Raw genomic sequence first — 19,221 nt, 5'->3', positions numbered from 1 at the left:
CATTGTATTCCATCTGCCAAACCTTAGCCCATTCGCTTACCCTATCTAAATCTCTTTGCAGCCTCTCTGCGTCCTCTACACAACCCGCTTTCCCACTAATCTTTGTGTCATCTGCAAATTTTGTTACACTACACTCTGTCCCCTCTTCCAGGTCATCTATGTATATTGTAAACAGTTGTGATCCCAGCACTGATCCCTGTGGCACACCACTAACCACCGATTTCCAACCCGAAAAGGACCGATTTATCCCGACTCTCTGCTTTCTGTTAGCCAGCCAATTCTCGATCCATGCTAATACATTTCCTCTGACTCCGCGTACCTTTATCTTCTGCAGTAACCTTTTGTGTGACACCTTATCGAATGCCTTTTGGAAATCTAAATACACCACATCCATCGGTACACCTCTATCCACCATGCTCGTTATATCCTCAAAGAATTTCAGTAAATTAGTTACACATGATTTCCCCTTCATGAATCCATGTTGCGTCTGCTTGATTGTTCTTCCTCTTCTAAACAAATCTCCCATTGGGAAACACATTTGTCTCATTAAGGAGATCTAGGGGGCAAAAAAACAATCATTCATAATTAGCACAAAGGCATATCTATGAAAAATGGTGAGTCGTTGCAGCATTCAGATGGCATTACGCCTAATGCTGTGTGGATCACATCTTGTGACTCATTAATTTAAGTGGGACTTGTCCAATGTTATGTGACCGTCAATCAACTGTTATTTCCTGCAACAAGTATTTGAATCCTTAAATTTGCCAGCAGATGGCATTATACCAATGCATTTGCTCGAGTACAGCAGACGTTTTGGTGAAGGTAGGAAAGGCAAAGGTTTTATTACCTTGTCCCTGACCTCGCTGCCCATCCCATTCACAGAAATAATTTATGAACCCCACTCTCAACAAATTTTTCTGATTGACATAGCTTAACCATGTCCTTGAAGTATTTCAATCCTGTAGCCCTGCTGAACTTCCTCCTTTCAGTGTCTACACATGAGGGAGCTTCAGACATGGGCCCAGCACTCCTTAACACCACAACAGAAAGGGCTGCGGAAGTTGTTCCCTCTCAGTCAGCTACTTACTAATGATGAGAATCAATTCAGCCTTCTAAGGCTCGATGAGGACCATCCCAGCAACCCCTCCCCCCAACCTGCTCCCACTCAGGGAATACCTTGTACAAATAATAAATTAGGAGCATGGCAAATAAGTTTGCTGACACAAAGGGTCGACATGGTGTTAAGAAGTAGTTGCAGATGGAATAATTGGAAATGCTGGCACTTGTTGGTGAATGTCGTTCCCTAAAGTAAACATGGCTATTGCACTTAAGGCTCGAAACTCCTTTAGGCCTTTCGAGCCTGACCTCAGTGCCGTGCACGGAGCACAAGTCTCAACTGGGAGAACCGAGGCGGTTTGAAAATGGGCCTCGGGCTCATTATTATTATTTAGGCGAGGAGCCCACAACTATAAGGCAGCTTGCCATTTTGAGATGATGAATGTTGGGCTGCTGGCCTCAATGGAAGCAGGCAAAAATGGGGGGGAGGGTGGAACAGCAACAGAAGCAAGCTAATTGAGAGTAATGTGGAGTTGAGGGAGCACTCCCGAAAAGAACTTGCTGGCCACTGACAAATCCTGAGCAGAGCAGGTCCGGCTCCTGCTCTGCTCCCTGTGAACCAATTTCCCAAAGGTGATCTGAAACAGATATTAGTCCCCTCATTTGCTCACAACAGAAATGAGTCCCCTCAAGGCTGTTTCCAGTGGGGTTCCGCAGGGCTCAGTACTACGTCACTTGCTTTATGTGGTAGATATCAATTTAGAATTCAGCAGAGGAGGACAAAGGGTTTAATTAGGAGGGGAGATAATAGAGTATGAGAGTAAGCTTGCAGGGAACATAAAAACTGACTGCAAAAGCTTCTACAAACACGTGAAGAGAAAAAGATTAGTGAAGACAAATGTAGGTCCCTTACAGTCAGGATCAGGTGAATTTTTAATGGGGAACAAAGAAATAACAAACCAATTGAACAAATAACCTTCCGGAAATACTAGGGGACCGAGGGTCTAGCGAGAAGGAAGAACTAAAGGAAATCCTTATTAGTCAGCAAATTGTGTTCGGGAAATTGATGGGACTGAAGGCCGGTAAATCCCCAGGGCCTGATCCCAGAATAATTAAGGAAGTGGCCCTAGAAATAGTGGATGCATTGGTGGTCATTTTCCAACATTATTTCGACCCCGGATCAGTTCCATTTCTTTGTTTCCCATTATAAATTCACCTGATCCTGACTGTAAGGGACCTACATTTGTCTTCACTAATCGTTTTCTCTTCACGTGTTTGTAGAAGCTTTTGCAGTCAGTTTATATGTTCCCTGCAAGCTTGCTCTCATACTCTATTTCCCCCCCTCCTAATTAAACTCTTTGTCCTCCTCTGCTGAATATGTAACCCCACTTTTTAAAAAAAGGAGGGAGAGAGAAAACAGGGAATTATAGACTGGTCAGCCTGACATCGGTGGTGGGGAAAATGTTGGAATCAATTATTAAAGATGTATTGGCAGCACATTTGGAAAGTAGTGACAGGATCGGTCCAAGTCAGCATGGATTTATGAAAGGGAAATCATGCTTGGCAAACCTTCAAGAGTTTTTTAAGGATGAAACTAGAAGAATGGACAAGGTGGAACCAGTGGATGTGGTGTATTTAGACTTTCAAAGGCTTTTGACAAGGTCCCACACAAGAGATTAGTGTGCAAAATTAAAGCACATGGTATTAGGGGTAATGTACTGACGTGGATAGGGAATTGGTTGGCAGACAGGAAGAAAAGAGTAGGAATAAATGGGCCCTTTTCAGAATGGCAGGCAGTGACTAGTAGAGTACTGCAAGGTTTAGTGCTGGCACCCCAGCTATTTACAATATATATTATTGATTTAGACGAAGGATTTGAATGTAATATCTCCAAGTTTGCAGATGACACTAAGCTGGGAGGTAGTGTGAGCTGTGAGGAGGATTCTAAGAGACGGCAGGGTGACTTGGACAGGTTAGGTGAGTGGGCAAATACACGGCAGATGTGGTATAATGTAGATAAATGTGAGGTTATGCACTTTGGTGGTAAAAACAGGAAGGCAGATCATTATCTGAATGGTGACAGATTAGGAAAAAGAGAGGTGCAACAAGACCTGGGTGTCATGGTACATCAGTCATTGAAAGTTGGCATACAGGTACAGCAGGCGGTGAAGAAGGCAAATGGCATGTTGGCCTTCATAGCGAGAGGATTTGAGAATAGGAGCAGGGAGGTCTTACTGCAGTTGTACAGGGCCTTGGTGAGGCCACACCTTGAATATTGTGTACAGTTTTGGTCTCCTAATCTGAGGAAGGACATTTTTGCTATGAGGGAGTGCAGCGAAGGTTCACCAGACTGATTCCCAGGATGACAGGACTAACATAAGAAGAAAGATTGGATCGACTAGGCTTATATTCAATGGAATTTAGAAGAATAACAGGGGATCTCATAGAAACATGTAAAATTCTGATGGGATTGGACAGGTTAGATGCAAGAAGAATGTTCCTGATGGTGGGGAAGTCCAGAACCAGGGGTCACAGTCTAAGGATAAGGGGTAAGCCATTTAGGACCGAGATAATGAGAAACTTCTTCACTCAGAGAGTTGTGAGCATGTGGAATTCTCTACCACAGAAAGTTGTTGAGGCCAGTTCATTAGATATATTCAAAAGGGAATTAGATGTGGCCCTTATGGCTAAAGGGATCAAGGGGTATTGAGAGAAAGCAGGAATGGGGTACTGAAATGCATGATCAGCCATGATCATATTCAATGGCGGTGCAGGCTCGAAGGGCCAAATGGACTACCTCTGCACCTATTTTCTATGTTTCTATGTTTCTATGAATGCAGGGGACATGATTAAGAAGTTTGCAGATGACATTAAAATAGGCTATGTAGTTGATAATGAAGAAGAAAGCTACTGACAGCAGGAAGATATCAATGTACTGGTCAGGTGGGCAGAACAGTAGCAAATGGAATTCAATCCGGAGAAGTGTGGAAATAATGCATTTGGAGAGGGCTAACAAGGCAAGGGAATACACATTAAACAGTAGGACACTGAGAAGTGTAGAGTTACACAGGGACCTTGGAGTACATATCCACAGATCCCTAAAGGTAGTAGGACAGTTTGATAAGGTAGTTTAAGAAGGCATACGGAATACTTGCCTTTATTAGCCGAGGCATAGAATACAAGAACAGGGAAGTTATGCTTGAACTGTATAAAGCATTAGTTAGGCCACAGTTAGAGTGCTGCATGCAGTTCTGGTCACTACATTACAGGAAAGATGTGATTGCACTAGAGAGGGTACAGAGGAGATTTATAAGGATGTTGCCTGGACTGGAGAATTTTAGCTATGAGGAAAGATTGGATAGGCTGGGTTTGTTTTCTTTGGAAAAGAGGATGCTGAAGGGAAACATTGAGGTGCATAAAATTATGAGGGGCCTAGGTAGAGCGAATAGGAAGGACCTATTTCCCTTAGCAGAAGGCTGAACAACCAGGGGGCATAGATTTAAAGTAATTAGTAGGAGGTTTAGAGGGGCTTTGAGGGGAAATGTCTGCCCAGAGAGTGGTGGGGGCCTGGAACCTACTGCCTGAAAATGTGGTAGAGGCAGAAACACTCACCACTGTTAGAAACAGCCAAGTTTAAGGCTATCTCTGGTCACTTTAATAATCAGGATCGACTGTAAACCAATCTGATGGGTATTTTGTGTTTACTCAGAGTTTAAGACAGAATATAACACATTAGTTATATAGCAATAACATACGACTGTAACAGGTAGTTGATACCGATCTGATTGGACAAACGGTTGGCGCACCTGAGCAGTTCTCTGGCTTGCAGTCTCTTTGTATTTGTCTAGAGCTTCCTTCGATAAAGCATGACTCGAAGATGACTCGAAGAGTGTTCATCCAGCCCAACTTTTGTTTCACTCTCCCCTCACACCGCTTGTCAGAACAACCTTGAGAAGGCTACATTTATTCTCTTTTTAGGGATAGGCCTGACAAGGGATATTGACAAGACCTTTTGACGTATAGAGGTTTTGCTAATAACTTAATATCCAATAAGGCTTCTAGTTCTTTGTCTTGATTCCCGCCCTAAAGATTTTGGCCACATATCTTTCTTTGTTTACACTTCCCAGGGTTCGTTCTTCCTGTGGAAAACATTGCATCTCTCTTGTCCCTGTTCTTTCAGGTACAATCCTGAAGCCCAAACCAGAAAACTGCTCGCTTCAGAGTCGTTATCTCCTTTACGACATAGCAACTTGTTTACGTTAACTCTCACAACTTCAATCCATTTGGAAAATAGCAGTTGAAATGTAGATTTCTTTTTTATGAAGGAACTTGGTAGAAGTCTTTGACCGTGAGCGACTTTGTGAAGGTGTGGAGCAAACAGGCAGGTGTGAAATGACTTTATTAGGTGAGTCCTTTTTTATTTATTGAAGGCACTGTTCTATCTGTTGTGCCCTCCTTTTTCTGCTTAGTAGTTGTCCTGCCCTGCATCCTCTCCTTCCTGTAATTCCTCATCATACTGTGGAGATAGAGGTCCTTCCACGTCCTCTTTATCGTCATTGCCTTCAGCTTCTGGAAGTAATGTGCTTTTCTTCATTGGGGAACATTGGTAATATGTCAATGCTGCCTGATGGCTGTAATGTATGCACCTGTGAGTATGCTCACAGGTTTGTAGAGCTGTTTCCCTTTCAGTTCTGCGTGGAGGGGATTCCTGTACGGGCTGCTCTTGCACACTCTCCACATTGCCATCCTCGTCTGCCGTCCGGACACAGCATGGTGCACCATCTTTCCATCCAGAGGAGGCAGGGGTCCCCAATGGAGTGCTCTCGACACGGGAATCCGCCCCCTATTTATTGGGGACTTGGCCTGGAGTGTGTTGCACGGAGCAGTCCCATGCAATAAGTTTTTAAGTCAGTTCACGGGCTCCCAGGCCGCCTGTAATTTCTGAGGTCTAGAGGAGTCCATGTTCCATGTCTATGTTGAGTGTGTGAGGTTGCAGCACCTCTTCGAATATTTGAAGGGCTGCTCCTCAAATTCTGGTTTCACTTCAGTCTCACACTCCTGATCTTTGGGCATCCTGTGCGGAGGAGAACGGAGGAGAAACCTTCCCGTAGCAAATCCATGCTGACTGTCTTTGATTAATCCATGTCTTTCCAAAGGAAGATTTATCCTGTCCCTCAGGAATTTTCCCAATAATTTTCCCACCACTGAGTTTAGGGTGACTGGTCTGTAATTACTTGATCTATCCCTTTCTCCCTTTTTAAACAAAGGTACAACATTGGCAGTCCTCCAGTCCTCTGACACTACACCTGTAGCCATAGAGGGCTGGAAAATGATGGTCAGAGCCTCTGCTATTTCCTCTTTTGCTTCTCTTAACAGCCTGGGATACATTTCATCTGGGCCTGGGGATTTATCCACTTTCAAAGCTGCTAAGCCGCTTAATACTTCCTCTCTCACTATGTTTATCTCGTTTAATATTTCACATTCCTCCTCCCTCATTGCAAAGTCTGCTTCGCCCCTCTCTTTTGTGAAAACAGATGCAAAGTATTCATTAAGAATCATACACACATCTTCTGCCTCCAGACACAAATTTACTTTGTGGTCTCTAATAGGCCCCACTCTTTCTCTAGTTATCTTCTTGTTCTTAATGTATTTATAAAACATCTTTGGGTTTTCCCTGATTTTACTTGACAACATTCTTTCATGCTCTCTCTTTACTTTCCTGATTTCATTTTAATTTCACTCCTGCACTTCTTATACTCCTCTAGAATTTCTGCAGTATTGAGTTCTCAGAATCTGTCATAAGCTTCCCTTTTTTTCTTTATCTTACCCTGTTTGTCCCTTGACATCCAGGGGGCCCTTGATTTGTTAGCCCAGCCTTTTTTTTAAGGGAACATACTTGCTCTGTACCCTCAGGATCTCCTCCTTGAATGCCTCCTGCTGCTCTGACACTGATTTACCATCAAGTAGCCATACCCAGTCCACGTTGGCCAAATCCCATCTCAGCTCAGCAAAATTGGCTTTACCTCAATTGAGAACATTTATTTCTGGTCCCCCTTTGTCCTTTTCCATAACTACCCTAAACCTTACTGAATTATGATCACTAGCACCAAAATGCTTTCCCACTGATACCCCTTCCACTTGCCCCTCTTCATTCCCCAAAACCGAGCCCAGAACTGTTCTCTCCCTTGTTGGGCTTGTTACATCCCGGCTAAGGAAGTTCTCCTGAATGCATTTTAGGAATTCCACACCCTTTGTACCATTCACACTTTTTTCCCCCCGGTTAATATAAGGTAGTTGAAATTCCCCACTATTACAGCTCTATAGTTTTTTTCACTTCGCAGCAATTTGCCCACATATTTGTTCTTCTATCTCCTTCTGACTGTTTGGGGGTCTATAGTACACTCCCAGTAGTGTGATCGCCCCTTTTTTGTTCTTCAATTCAACCCATATGGCCTCGTTTGATGACCCCTCGAACATATCATTCTTCTCACAGCTGTAATTGGTTCTTTAATTAATACTGCGACCCCCCCCCCCTTTTTTAACCCCCTCTCTATTCCGTCTGAAAACCCTGTAATCAGGAATGTTGAGCTGCCATACCTGTCCTTCTTTCAGCCATGTCTCAGTAATAGTTATAATATAATATTCCCAAGTGTCTATCTGTGTTCTCAGCTCATCTGCCTTATTTCCTATACTCCTTGCATTGTATATACCATTTAGTGGTGCCAAACTCCCTTGTTGCCTATTTTCCAGCCGTTGTTTCCACTGTCTTCTAAATTTACTTGCTACTTTTCTGCTGCCCAAGTCCAGCTTTGCTTCTCTCACCACTGAATCTATTTTCTGGTCCCATCGCCAGCCAACCCTCCCCAACAGCATTAGTAAACCCTCCTGTGAAGATACTGGTCCTGGCTGTGTTGAGATGCAACACGTCCGGCTTGTACCTCAACCAGAAACAGTCCCAATGTCTCAGGAATCTAAAACCCTCCCACCTGCACCATCTCTCCAGCCATGCATTCATCTTCTCTGTCCTGCTATTTCTGTACTCACTAGCACGTGGAACCGGCAATAACCCAGAGATTACAACCTATCATATGCTTGCTCGCCTCCCCTTAAATGCATCCATACTATTCATTTCAACCACTCCCTGTGGTAGCGAGTTCCACATTCTCACCACTCTTTAGGTAAAGAAGTTTCTTCTGAACTCCCTATTGGATTTCTTGGTGACTATCTTATATTGATGGCGTCTAATTACGCTCTTCCCCACAGGTGGAAACATTCTCTCTGTATCCACTCTATCAAAATCTTTCATAATTTTAAAGATCTCTATTAGGTCACCCCTCAGCCTTCTTTTTTCAAGAGAAAAGGGACCCAGCCTGTACATCCTTTCCTGATATGTATACCCTGACATTTCTGGTGCACCCTCTCCAGTGCCTCTATATCCTTTTTATAATATGGTGACCAGAACTGTACACAGTACTCTTAAGTGTAGTCTAACCAGTGTTCAATACAAGTTTAGCATAACTTCCCTACTTTTCAATTCTATACCTCTAGAAATAAACCCTAGTGCTTGATTTGCTTTTTATGGCCTTGCTAACCTTTGTCGCAACTTTTAGTGATTTGTGTATTTATACTCTGAGATCTCTTTGTTCCTCTACCCACCTAGACTCGCACCCTCCAAGTAATAACTGACCACCCTATTCTTCCTGCCAAAATGTAATACCTCACATTTATCTGTGTTGAACTTAATTTGGCAATATATGCCCACTCTGCAAGTTTATTAATGTCTTCCTGTAATTTGTTTCAGTCCTCCTCAGTTTTGATAATCGTCCCCAATTTGGTGTAATCCGCAAATTTAGAAATTGTGTTTTTGATTCCAAAGTCTAAATTGTTAACAATTGTGAACAATAGTCGTTCCAGCACTGACCCTTGTGGAATATCACCTTCTGCCACTGTGAATAGCTACCTTTTACCCCTACTCTCTGCTTTCTGTCTTGAAGCCAGCTTGCTATCCATTCTGCTACTTGTCTCCTGACTCTGCATTCTCTGACCTTGTTCATCAGTCCAAAGTCCTTTTGAAAATCTAGATAAATTACATCTACTGCATTACCATTGTCTACCCTCTCTGTTACCTCTTCAAAAAATTCAATGAGGTTGGTCAAGCAAGACTTTCCCTTTTGAAATCCATGCTGATTAGTCATTACTATCTTTTTTGGTTCTAGATATTCTTCTATTTTCTCCTTTAGTAGAGATTCCATTTTTTGTTCCTATCACCTTCCCTATGCTGGCAGTGACATCTGAAGTATGATAGTTGCAAGTGTTTGTTTAATTTATATATATGTATAAGGTAATAAATCATTTTAATATCTGTTTCTTTCAATTATATTGACCAAAAAATTTAAAGAAATAAAAAATTATTGTCTATCATTTTATATTTTAACGTTTCTTACTGATTTAATGTAAAAATCATTGTCAAATGGATTCACTTATAGTTTCCAAATGATATAAGGTCAGCAATCATAGAATCAAAGAATCATAAAATCATAGAAATGTACAGCACAGAAGGAGGCCATTTCAGCTCATCATGTCTGTGACAGCCGACCAAGAGCTATCCAGCCTAATCCCACTTTCCAGCTCTTGATCTGTAGCCTTGTAGGTTATGGCACTTCAAGTGCATATCCAGGTACTTTTTAAAATGTGGTAAGGGTTTCTACCTCTACCACTTTTTCAGGCAGTGAGTTCCAGACCCCCAACCCCCTCTGGGTGAAAAAATATCCCCTCAAATTCCCTCTAAACTTCCTACCAATTACTTTAAATCTATGCACACTGGTTGTTGATCTCTCTCCTGAGGGAAATAGGTCATTCCTAGTCACCTTGTCTATGCCCCTCATAATCTTATACACCTCAATAAGGTCACTCCTCAGCCTCCTCTGTTCCAAAGAAAACAACCCCAGCCTATCCAATCTTTCCTCATAGCTAAAATTCTCCAGTCCAGGCAACATCCTCTTAAATCTCCTCTGTAGCCTCTCTAATGCAATCACATATCTCCTGTAATGTGGTGACCAGAACTGCACACGGTACTCTAGCTGTGCCTTAACTAGTGTTTTGTACAGTTCAAGCATAACCTCCCTGCTCTTATATTCGATGCCTCGGCTAATAAAGGCAAGTATCCTGTAAGCCTTCTTAACAACCTTATCTACCTGTCCTGCTACCCTCATGGTCCCTTTGTTCCTCTGCACTTCTCAGTGTCCTACCATTTATTGTGTAGTCATTTGCCTTGTTAGCCCTCCCCAGATGTATTACTCACACTTTTCTGGATTGAATTCCATTTGGCATTGTTCTATAGAAAGCAATAATATAATGAGTATTTTTAGATATTCCAATTTTTAGTAAGTATTAATGTTTCAGATCAATTTTTGTGTATAACTTGGAGACATTCTATTAATAATCAGGTTGAGATTTTCCTTACATTGGCGGGTCCATGGCTCCATACCGCTTTGGAAAATGATTCTCCGTTGATAGGGCTTGTTAAGACTGCCCAGCGCGTTTCCCGGTCCATTTAGAGGCGGCGGGTCTGGTGACGTTATTCATGATGCATCATTAACTGGTTTCCTTAAAGGGACCATGGCCAACTTTATTTTGACTTTGTGCTGTCAGTGTTCAACAGCATTGAAGTGCTGCCAACACTGATAATGAAAGCAGAGAGGTGCAGGGCTACACCCAGGCTCTCCCACAGAGGGAGTCAGAGTACGCAGGGAGGTCCTCTTCCATTTCGATGGTCGGAAGACACTTCCCCAGGAGACCAAAACAGCCTGGTTGCACATTGCACAGGAGGGCACAAGAAGCAATGTCGTCAGGTGGATCTGGCAGTGGTGCAAACCTTTCAATGATCTTATTAGATCACAAAACGTTAGTACAAAGCCACACTCACCTTCATCCTGCTGTGCCTCTCATCACATCCCCATCACTCTGCCTTCCCTACCCTACTCCTACACATCCTTACTCACACCAACATATCTTGCTCCTCCACCCATCCCTCTCCCTCTATCTACATTATCACATCCCCATCTCACTATGCACCCCTCACACTCATCCTCATCCTAGTGCAATCATACCAACTAACAACACAAAAGGGTAGGCAGGGGTGTTTTATGCAATGGTCATGTAAAATTTCTGTTAATGTGCTGTCAAACATTGAAACCTTTATTTTCAACATTTTGCGTTCTTGGACAGATTTGTGTGCATCTTTGGAAGTTGCAGTGAATGGTGAGACATAACTGTACCGCCCCCACCCCTGCAATGGTGGTGAATGCAATGGCTTGGACATTATAAGGATGCTTTATGCTGTTGGTGTGAGGTGGTGCCAACCTGGTGTATCATGTGGCAGCCAGGGTGTACAGCATCAAGTAAAGTAAATCTGGCCATGGTGAGACTATCCCTGGCCTCCTGGGCAGCAATATGCTCAGGTACTAATACCCTCTGTCCTATGCAGCATCAGGTGATTGCGGAGAAGTTTGGTGTTGTTGTTGGTGTTGGGGCTGATCGTGGTCAGATTCTGAGGACCAAGGTGAGACAGTATAATAGACACCCATTTTGATGGAATAGATGGCAGATGAAGTAGAGATGACAGATGCGATCTGTCAATAGTGAGAGAGGTAATGATGTCAGAATGGATGGAGCCTTGTGTAAAGACTTTGATAGAGAATTCAAGCTCTGCAGCCTGGCTGCTGTTTTGAGAAAACACAGACCACATTGCATTAAGTCATCAATCAACTTGACATTTTAGGACCTTTGGTAGTGAGCCAATTAAAGGTTAATAGTATATCAACTGAGCTAATAAGGTCAAAGAAGGCGCATTCTTTTCTGTAAACTGAGTCAGGTATAAGTACCGCCATTTTGGCCATGTGGTCTCAGAAGGACAAAGGCCTGGCTTAAAGCCAGAAGCTTGTTGCAGCTGCCAGAATAAAGTTATGTTAAAACTACAACAGGTGTTCGCATTTTATTGAAAATTAAGAGATCTAACAATTTTGGCGTCACGAACAGGATCGCTGAGGAAAGAAACCGAATTTTGGACATCGGACCTACATACTGAGGGAAAGACTCTTCTTTATAAAAGTCCTCGGTCAAAAGTCTAAATTCGCCTCTCCTTCTACGCGATTCCGAAAGCCTCCGGTTTGCGAATCCTCCGGTTGGTAGTCGGCTCGAGGTCCCATAGACGTCTAACTTCGGCGGTGTGTTAGTTAATTAATCACCGACCCACTGATCGGCTGGAAAGCCTATGACTCGAGACCCCAGTAAAGAAATAAGTATTATGGCAACAGGAGATAAGAGCAAAGAATTGCCTACAACTGTTAAAGGTGGGCAGGCACCACCTGAGGTTTCGATCGATGAAATCCTCCAACAGTTGAAAGAATACATAGAGCAACAATTCGACTTATCTAAAACCTGCATTAAGATCGAACAAAAGTAGGAACCTTCAAAGGACAATGGTCCTTGGACGAGATCAAAAGGGTGTGGGGAAAAACGACCTGTATGAAAAATAAAGAGCGAATCCGATGGTCCCTAACCGTTATGGGTCAGATCCGAAAGCAGAATGAAATTATAACGTGTTCCCAACATGATAGGGACCTGACCAGTACAAAGGACCAATTGCAAGCTGTTTGTGCACAGCTGCGACAGAAAAGACTTGAACTTGAAAAGTCGGAAGCGGAAGTTAAAGATCTTAAAGGTGAAATTAGAGAATGGAAAAAAAATCATTAGGTCAAGAGACAGTAATAGGAAAAGGAAAATGTATCGGTCAATTCCCAGGGTACCCATGTTTGGATAAATTAAAAGCGCAAACCCGAGGACACGACCGAGGAATAGATACGGGTTCTGAATCCTCTGACGATACAGGGTCGGAGGATGAAGAACAAGGTGTGCGTTTAAAAAAAGGCGAGTTGTAGTCAAATCAGAAGAGACTGCGGATGAGGGAGGAACCAAAAAAACGAGGAAAAGGGTGTATGCAGAATACTTATTTCATGATTCAGCAGACCCAGAGAAAATTGATAAATGGTCCAAGAAGTTGCCCAATCCAAAGAAAGGGGGAGTAAAAATATGGGACCAATTGGACCGCTTAAGAAATATATATCAACTTCATCTCTGGGACAGAGTGCAAATTTTGACCATAATGGTGCCAAAAACACAAGGAAGAAAATTGCACGACAAGGTAGAAGAAGCTTTGGGGCAGGATGAGCAAGAATTAGATGCATGATGGGAGGCGATTAAACACTGGCTGCAAGCCTTCAGTCCAGCTAAGACAGACTAGGGAAAAATTGCAGCCTGCCAACAGAAAGGAACAGAGGAGGTCCTGGAGTATGACGAGCGGTTTAGATGCACGTGGCTAGAACATTCGGGTATGAATAATACGGATGAGGAAATGGACGAACAAATGTTTGGACCCCTGAAAGCAGCTTTCGTGGCAGGTCTAAAGTCAGAACTGTCCAAAATGCTTAAGGTGGTGTTACTGGACTGGGAAAGTAGAGGAACTACCTTTGCAGCATTGGTGGATCGATGTAACCAATTAGATGGAGATATGGGAGCTAAAGTCCGAGCTGTGCAGGCTATGGGATGGAAATCCCAGGATTCCGATAAACAGTTATTCGGAAAATTACCCGGTAAATGTCATTATTGTGGGAAAGAAGGTCACTGGGCCAAGACGTGCAGGGCAAAACAGCAAGGTCGTGGCCGGGGAAGAGGACGCAGCCAGGGATACAATTCAGGCAACAAACCAGGTTTGTCACAAGATAATGACCTTATAGAAGCATTTAAGCGACTGACAATACAACAACAGAAGGAGTTACTTGGGATAGCAAAAAACGATTAGAGCCACTCTGGCCCCCCTCCTCACACTAATACAACAGAGGGGAGATGGGCTATATATAACTGTGAGGGTGGGCGATAAGGATGTGGACTGTCTTTTAGACACAGGGGCAGAATTAACATGCTTACCCCTATAATATGGAGACTTTTTGCCATTGGATGGTAGGGCACGTACAGCTTATGGAGTTGGGGGCCATAAAATGGAAATTAAAAGGACAACACCGGTACTTATAGGGCTGGGTCCACATGAATTAACCGCGCCGGTCTGGATAGGCCCAGTAGATCAACCCCTTTTGGGAATGCAAGTTCTAATCCAAATAGATTCATCGTTGCATTTTGAGGATGGTTGGGTGACATGGTCAGTTAGAACTTTGAAGAAAGAAGAATTGAAGGAACACCCGATATGGGCTAAAGATAAGAACGATTGTGGCCTACTCCAGATGGAGCCTGTGTCATTTACCGGGACCAAGCCTCCATGCACTAAACAGTATCCCATCAGTCCAACTGCCATCACGGAGAAACAAGGGATGCTTATTAAAACGCATAGCTCCTCCAATAGCCCCATGTGGCCGGTACAGAAATCTAATGCGACAGTCGATTATAGGAAAGCTAACCAGTGTATTGATCAAAAAGCTCCTTTGGTTGCAGATCCCTCCGCTATTTTTAATGCCCTCAAACCGGAACATAAATATTTCTCGGTTATAGATATGGCCAATGGATTTTGGTCAGTGCCTCTGGCACCGGAGGTTCGACAGTGGTTTGCTTTCATGGTTCAAGGACAACAGTATACTTGGACCCGGTTACCGCAGGGTTTCCACAACAGCCCTACGGTATTCCACATGGCTTTACAAAGCCATTTGCGAGAATTACCTCCCCTGTCATCCAAAGTCATTCAATATGTAGACGATATCCTGCTAGCTTCAAACACGGAAGAACAGCATGAACAAGATTTACGAGCTTTGCTGGACCACCTTTGGCTGAAAGGACATAAAGCCAGCATCGACAATGCATAAATATCCCAAGAAGAGGTTGTATACCTGGGACAAAAGATTTCACAAGGAAAGAGAGAACTTACCCAGGATAGAACTGCAGCTATTCGGGCTGCTAAAAATCCCACCACTATTCAGGAACTAAGGTCTTTTTTGGGATTGTGTAACTTTAACAGAAATTGGATTGACTCCTTCACACAGCTTGCTCATCCACTAAATGATATCTTAAAGGGGAAACGTGCCTCTAAAGAAGCCATCACCCTCACTAAGGAACAGCAAGAGGCCTTCCTGAGTTTGAAAAAGGCTTTGTGTTCGGCACCGGCTCTGGGAATCCCTGACAGTCGTAAGCCATTTACCCTGTTTGTCCATGAGAAAGAAGGATACATGACAGCTATACTGACACAAGAACATGGGGATCGGCAAAGACCTATTGGCTATTATTTGGCAAAACTGGATGTGGTAGCCCTCGGATGGGGAAGTTGCCTAAGGGCCATGGAAGCTACATGTTGAGCGGTAATGACCACTGCGGGTCTAGTCCTCGACCAAAAGCTGATTGTCAAGTGTCCCCATACCGTACACGCTTTGCTGTCTATGAATAGAATGTCTCAGGTGACAGCAGCTAGATGGACCCGCTGGACAGCAGTTTTGGAAGCTCCTAATCTCCATATCGTCCGGGCCAGCCCGGTTAGTCCTGCAACTATGCTCCCGATGTCAGAATCGAGGGAGCAAGAGGGGGGAGAATGTGAAGAGCATGACTGCGTGGAGATTTTAAAAGAAACAGAAGAAGCAGCCTTAGCAGCAGAGGAGCCTCTGCACAACCCAAACCTCATCCTGTTTACAGATGGTTCCTCCTTTGTTGACAATGGTACCAGAAAAGTAGGATGGGCAGTTACAACCTTATGGGCCCAAGTTTCCACAGGATAAAAAACGGGCGCCTCTCTGAGCTGGGCGCCCGTTTTTCGTGCCTAAAACGGCGCCAGAAAAGAAACGCGCTATTCTCAAGCGCTTTGCAGCTCCTTGTCTGTTTGGCGCGGTGCCCAGGGGGGCGGAGCCTACACTCGCGCCGATTTTGTAAGTGGGAGGGGGCGGGTACTATTTAAATTAGTTTTTTTCCTGCCGGCAACGCTGCGCGTGCGCGTTGGAGCGTTCGCGCATGCTCACTGTGAAAAAAAACATTGGCACTCGGCCATTTTTGTAGTTCTTTGTAGCTGTTTAATTTTTGAACATTTTTTAATAAAATCACATTGCCATCAGCACAGAGGCTACCCTTCTCACTGTCTCCTTCCCCTCCCTCCCCTCCGCGGCAACAAACGGCTGTCTCCTTCCTCTCCCTCCCCTCCATAACAACAACCCGCTGTCTCCTTCCCCTCCCTCCCCTCCACAACAACAAACTGCTTTATCCTCCCCCCCCCCTCCCGCTCAGCGGCACGAACGGCTGCAGAATTCTCCCTGGCTGAAGCACTTTCACACAGGTAGGAAGATGGTTTATTTAATCTTTTCTTTGCTTATAAATGTTTATTCAGGTTGGATTTATTTGTATAATATTTGTAGAAGTATAAATAAGGATTTATTGTAGAATTTAATGAGTTCCCTTCCCCCCCCTCCCCCCCCCCACCTCGTTCTGGACGCCAAATTTGTAACCTGCGCCTGATTTTTTTATGTGTAGAACAGGTTTTTTCAGTTCTACAAAAATCTTCACTTGCTCCATTCTACTTTAGTTTGGAGTACGTTTTCACTGTGGAAACTTTCAAATCAGGCGTCAGTGGCCGGACACGCCCCCTTTTGAAGAAAAAATTCTGTTCCAAAGTAGAACTGTTCTACCTGACTAGAACTGCAGAAAAAAAAATGTGGAGAATTGTGATTTCTAAGATAGTCCGTTCTCCACCAGTTGCTCCTAAAAATCAGGCGCAAATCATGTGGAAACTTGGGCCCTATATGAGGTAGTGGCAAAAGGATGTTTACCCTCAGGAACGTCAGTACAACAGGCCGAGTTATGAGCTCTGTCAGAAGCATGTCAAATAGCAGAAGGACAGACAGCTATTTTCGACACAGATTCGCGTTATGCTTTTGGAGTCGTTCACGACTTTGGTCTGTTATGGCGGAAAAGAGGATTCCTCTCTGCTGCTGGTACACCTATCCGAAATGGAAAAGAAGTCCGAGACTTACTGGAGGCCATACAATTACCTCAGGAAGTGTCCATCCTGAAGTGTAAGGCCCATACCAAGGAAAATACCACGGAAGCACAGGGAAATGCCCTAGCCGACCAGTCAGCTAAAGATGCCGCCTCACAGGGCGTTCCCCCAGAAGAACCAACACAGGTGTGCAGATTGAAAGCACTCAGGACTCTGACACGAGACCTTCAAAAAATGCAAGGCGAGTGCTCCCGAGAGGAAAAATGGACATGGATTGAGGCAGGAATTAAGCTATGTGAAGATGGTGTCTGGAGACAAAGAGTTACCGACAAGCCAGTTGCGCCACAAGCGCTTATGCCTTTTTTAGCCCAACAGATCCACTCGTGGGGACACTTGGCCTCACAACAGATGATGGCACGGTTCCAGGAAAGCTGGTGGGGTCGGGGATTTAAAAAACATGCCCAGTTGGTAGCAGACCGCTGGACCCATCACGGTAATGCCCAACTGAGGCCCCCTGCCCCTGTCAGACCATTCCAGCATCTGCAGGTTGATTATATATCTCTTCCTTCATGCCAAGGATACACTAACATTCTTGATATGGTCGACAGATTCTCTAGATGGGTAGAAGCTGTCCCAACTAAAAGAGCCACAGCCAATCACACTGCAAAGGTCTTGTGTAAGGATTACATTCCCCGATGGGGAGTCCCGAGTAGCATTGACTCAGATCAGGGAACACACTTCACAGGTGCTGTCTGCCAAGAAGTCTGTAGGTTACTGAACATTACGTGGGATTTACACTGTCCTTATCATCCACAATCATCAGGACAAGTAGAGCGAATAAATCAAACTCTGAAACAACGGCTTGTCAAATATCACCAAGAAGGAACACCCTGGCCCCAGGCACTGCCAAAGGTGCTATGTAGCATTAGGGCAACCCCAAACAGAACTACAGGTCTAAGCCCATTTGAAATTATAACAGGAAGACCCATGTCGCTGCCAGGAACTATCGATTTACGGAAAGCTGATGTTCACTTCATGAGTGACACTTTGTTATCATACTGTCAGAACCTAACCAATGCTATTAGTTCTGTTTCCTGACAGGTATCGGCAGCTTGGGGTAATCCACCCGAAGGAGGACATGACATCATCCCGGGAGTCTGGGTGGATGTGAAAAAGTTGCATAAAGAACCTTTGGGTGCCAAGTGGGAGGGACCTTATCAAGTGTTATTGACCACCCAGGCAGCTGTTAAAGTCCAAGGAAAGAAAGCCTGGATCCACGCTTCACACGTTAAACGAGCACCCGTAACTGAAGCTGAAATCTAATAAGGACAATTACTTTTTAAAATGTATAAATCAAACTCTGAAACAACGGCTTGCCAAATATCACCAAGAAGGAACACCATGGCCCCAGGCACTACCAATAGTGCTATGTAGTATTAGGGCAACCCCAAACAGAACTACAGGTCTAATAAATTTACTGTATTACTGACTGTAGGTATTCTAGGCATTTGCCTCCTTCTTACTAGCCGACCCTCTGCACCAAAGGGAAATAGTAGGGTTGCATGTAAATACCTTTTTATATATTTCATACATTTATGCCAAACAAGGTAACATTTCTAGTTGTTGGGTGTGTGGCCACAAGGCCTACCCTTGGCTGCCCCAGAATTGGACGGGATCCTGCTATTTAGCCTACATTGTGCCATATATGTATCATATAAAGTCACTGTCGGAACATTTACACCGTCCTAAGAGAGCTATCACAGAAACAGAGAGGTTCTTTGCCATTCTGATCCCCAGGTATGGGACCACCAGACTGGCAAGGGAATCCTTTAACATCGCATCCGTTGTGGAACGGGTAACCAATGATACCTCAGAGGCCCTAGTTAAAATCAATGCAGAAATGGTAGCAATCCACACAGTAGTTCTACAGAATAGACTGGCCCTTGACTATATCCTGGCTGAAAAGGGAGGTACTTGCGCCCTACTCGGAACTGAGTGTTACATGTATATCCCAGATAGATCCAAAGAAATTACCCACTTAGCGGAGCATATCCAAAAGGAGGTAGAAAAACTTAAGCAACCCCCATCATTCACTTTGTGGAGCGGAGCCACTGAATGGCTATGTTCAATAGGAACTTCATTGGTGGAAGGTTTAATTCTATTTGTTGTAATTATTTTACTTTTATATT

Source organism: Pristiophorus japonicus, chromosome 12, assembly GCF_044704955.1.
Source record: "Pristiophorus japonicus isolate sPriJap1 chromosome 12, sPriJap1.hap1, whole genome shotgun sequence".
Taxonomy (NCBI): domain Eukaryota; kingdom Metazoa; phylum Chordata; class Chondrichthyes; family Pristiophoridae; genus Pristiophorus; species Pristiophorus japonicus.
Note: the sequence above shows the minus strand (reverse complement) of the source record.